Source organism: Phyllostomus hastatus, unplaced genomic scaffold, assembly GCF_019186645.2.
Source record: "Phyllostomus hastatus isolate PE091 unplaced genomic scaffold, TTU_PhHast_1.1 phas_scaffold_114, whole genome shotgun sequence".
Taxonomy (NCBI): Eukaryota; Metazoa; Chordata; class Mammalia; order Chiroptera; family Phyllostomidae; genus Phyllostomus; species Phyllostomus hastatus.
This window is the reverse complement of record NW_025334006.1, coordinates 13,404,208-13,408,302: the sequence shown is the minus strand read 5'-3', so window position 1 is coordinate 13,408,302 and position 4,095 is coordinate 13,404,208. Positions and strand designations below refer to the sequence as shown.

General features: G+C 43.5%; 1 pseudogene; it reads right to left on the bottom strand.

The window, feature by feature from the left end:
- Nucleotides 1–1,135: 1,135 nt before the first annotated feature.
- Nucleotides 1,136–3,289, bottom strand: LOC123829724 (annotated as a pseudogene).
- Between the last annotated feature and the right edge of the window lie 806 nt (nucleotides 3,290–4,095).

Below are 4,095 nucleotides of genomic sequence, written 5' to 3'. Positions count from 1 at the left end.
TAAGTCATGCTTATGGGATGGAAACCTGCATTGTTCAGTAAGTATTGTGGTAGTATTTGACATACCATATAGCAAAAACACCAAGTGGTTTAAGGAACACATGTTAAAGGCCACCTAAGGATCTTGCAACATGGTATGAATAACTCAGGAAAACCTACAGTCATTATGAAGAACATGAAAAGCACATGTTATATTGATAAAGACTCAGGAGTCTTTGATAGGGATATTATAAATATCCAATTCTTTCATTTCATAAATAAGAACATGAGACTAAATAAACTATATGTCTTGACTAGAAAGTAAATGACTTGAAGGTTAAATGACTGAACTGAAAACTTTATAAAGTCAGAAACAAGTTGTTAACTGCTATGTTCTATAACTCATGGCGGAAGTTTCCTAACCTGTTGTTGAGTAAATGAATGAACCAGCCAGGGTCACACAGGTAATGACAGAGTCAAAGGAGAATTACAATCTTCAACCTCAATGATTGATTCACAGCTCAATGATTTGATCCACTGTGTCTAGATCATATGCCATATTGTTATCAATGTTCTATGAATGAATAATTCACTATGTGGCACGAAAAGTCATGAACACAGGCTAGAATTTAACATTCTACGGATTTTCTTTTTCTTCTGTTTTGTAGCAGTTCCTATCCATCACAATCATAAATCAAATATGAAGTACTTATGTTACTACAAAGCTTATATTTATCTTAATATATTTTTGTAAATGTATGTTACTTTAAAATCAACAAAGTATGCTTTATATAAGCTTTCATAATTTTTTTTGTCTTTGGTAGTTATAGCATTTTGTAGTTTTCTTCAGTAATAGAATATATTCAGGTGTGTCTTTATTTCCCAATAATTAAATGATGAAAGATAAACATTTAAATCATTAATTACTGATGTGTGCTATGGGCAAGCATTAAAATCAGAGAAAGCACTGTCACTGAAAGGTTATGTCATTCAAGAATTCATTAAACATTTATTAGCCTCACCTTAGTTAAAGGTGTCCTTGTTTACATATTTTCAGATTTGCATACACATGCCCTGAACAAGATTTCCAAAATGTTTGTGATCCTATGACCACAGTCATTATGAATAGCTATTTGCTAAATCCTTACCAAATGTGGTCATTTTTTCCCTATCAGGTCCTTAATATAGTCCAATATACAAGGTGACAGCAAGATAAAGCAACTGAAACTCCAGTTTGAGTACCTCTCTCTCCCTTCCTTGAATTCTGATCCAGTGGCTGCCAAAGCCAGAAAGGACCAGGGTAGGGTACTGGTCATGGGGAGAGCTGGTGTGGTTGGCCTGGCAGATGAGGATACAGGAAGCAGCCACTTTTCCACAATCTGAAAGGTATTTTTGCCCTCTTTTTGAGGATTTTGTTTCACAGAGAGACCCCAGAGCAGATCACATTTAAATTCTTTGATGAGATTTTTGTGACTTTTCATGCAGAAATCCTCTGCAGTGGTCCTAAGGTAAGGAAGCACCATTGGGGATACATGATTATATACATAAGGTCCACTGGCCTTTAGGTTTGGTGTAAATCCTCCTAGTAGAGGATTTGGTGGTCAAAATTCGGTGATGGGCCGAATTTTGGGTAAATAGGGACCTATTAGATGACAGTCAATTCTTCACTGGAAATCTGATCAATCCTATGTAATACCTAGGTACTGGGGATATACGCTGTTTCCTTCCATTGCGTCAGTGAGATCATCTGATGTGGCATCACTCTGCAGAGACACATCAGCATTATGAAGTGAGTATTAGGCCTGCTCTTCATAGTGTCAGTACCCAGCTCACTCTGAGAGCAAGTGGCTATGAGTTTAATGCCTTCCTTATCCTTCTTCTAACAGCAATATTGTGGGGTGGGAGGTGGGGGGAGGTTGGCTGTTCAAGTCAGTGCCAGAGCCTTCCAGCTCATTTTCAATGATCTTATGTCCTAAAGATTTCAGGATTCAGAACAATCAGGATCAAGTTATAGGTTCAGGCCACTGCAGTGACTTGACGATCTGTACCTTTCCCATCCTTAGCATCCTCACTGATACCTGGGAGATTCAAGAGCTGGATCTTGGCACCTTTGTATCTGATTGTTGGGGGCTGCCCTGCCTGGTCTCAGGAAGCTGTGACCCCCTGTGACTTAGGCTGAGTGAAAAACCTCTGGACCAGGAGCCACTAAGGAGACAAAACTTATTTCCCTGGCATGAACGGCAGCCAATTCTCTTGGATAGAGAATGAATCTAAGACAGACGTGTTCACAAAGGAATGACAGGGACTCACAGGGCTGTGGAAATAACAGGGTGATCAAACATCAACCCCTACCCGCTTTGGCTTTGTCAAAGCCTGAGTCTTTGCTCTTGGATGTGAGAAATCCAAGTCTCCTAGCTGCCTTTGTCTTGAGACCTGCTGGGGCAAAACAGCCCAGACCAGAAACTGCGGACCCCTGGGGTAATCAGGCCTGAAACATAAAATATGCAAGATCCTGTGAGATCTGTTTGCTGGAGGATGTTATTATCTTGGAATTTAAAAACACAGGCAGGAAACTTTTGGAACCTGTACCTCTTTCCTATGTTAAAAACCCCAAAGTTTGCCTGGAATCACAGCAGGAGTTCTCTCCCCACCTTTGTAAGTTGTTTACGTATCTTGATCTTTTCTGCCAGACTGTGAATCCACAAACTAAATCTGTTTTCTCAATAAAACGCTGCTTGGGTATGGACATGGGGTGCTCCCCATGTGAGGAGTGGCCATGGCACCCTCCAGGGGAGAGGGTGGCCAAGCGGCACTCCCCACGTGAGGAGTGGCCTTGCTGTTCCTATTCCCCCACAGGACCTGGTTGTCTCTGTGTATGTTTTTAGCATGTTTCGACGAGCATCCGCAACCGAGATGGATACTGCTGGCCGGTACCCGTTACATCTGATGACATCAGGCACAGTGGTCAGAGTAGTGAAATCATAGGCTGCCACGTCTGAAAATAACCCTGCCAAGTTACTTAGTAGAGTTGACTTCCCCACAGGTGAAAATCTACAAGCCCAATGAAACTCAGGTGAAAATTCCAGCATCACCTGTGAGTCTTATGCACCCCTAGGTGATGTGCTGTGACCTTGTTCTTTTGAGTCTGAGTCATCTCTGCTTTGTTATCCCTGATCTTGGTTAAGGTGCTGCTCACTGTGGAGTGTCAAAGGGGGAGGGGGATGGTGCGGAAGCATCCACCTTGTCTCCAGTCACACACTCACTGCTGACCTGTCACCGCCACCAGGTGCTACTGCACTGCGCAAGCGCATTACTTCCTACTTCCGAGAGAGCTCTGCGTGTGGCTTTTGCCAGGATGGACAGCATAGAGTGGTTTTTTCCTCCTAAGCCAATGTTAATTTCTTTTTAGGGTTTTCTGTCATTTATGTGCTATGAGTCACGCCATTCAGTGTGAACCTCTGTGCGGTCCCCTGTGTGTACACAGGTATGTGTTGTCAAAAACTAAACTATACACTAAAACAAAATAGAAAGATGAGTTTATTACGTGGTTTCCATCTGCAAGTCAGAAAAACTCAAGGCTACGGGAGCAAGGAGTTCCGAGTTGCTCACAAACCAAGGGTTTTTGTGGAGTGAATGCGGATGTTATTTGGCTGTTTCAGTGGATTGATTGTCTAAGGGTCGCCTTCTTACTTGACTCAGGGCAGCTCAGGGGAACAAAGAAGTTCAGAGATGGCTCGAACAGACTTGATATCTGGGGGTTTGGTGGCGGTGGCTGCTAAATTCTGAGAACTGAAAATCCCTGCCATTTGAGTTAGGTAAGGGGAGGTCAAACTCTTTTCAAGAGGGTATTTGGAAGAGATTCCAGAGATGGGTGGCTTCTGAGGCTGTGGCCTCACCCCAGTGAGTGGGAAGCCAGCTTTGTCTGAACACCAGGTGTGGCTGACAGTAGAGGGGCCGTGAAGGGCTGGGCTGCAAGAGGAGCCTGGATGGATAGAGAAACCTCCATTGCCCACCCCCCGCCCTGGACTGGGGGCCAGGTACAGCCCTAGCCCTGAAGCAGGTCCTCAGGCTTCGTCTGCAGGGAGGGGCCCTAGAGACCACTAGTGATCGGATGGGA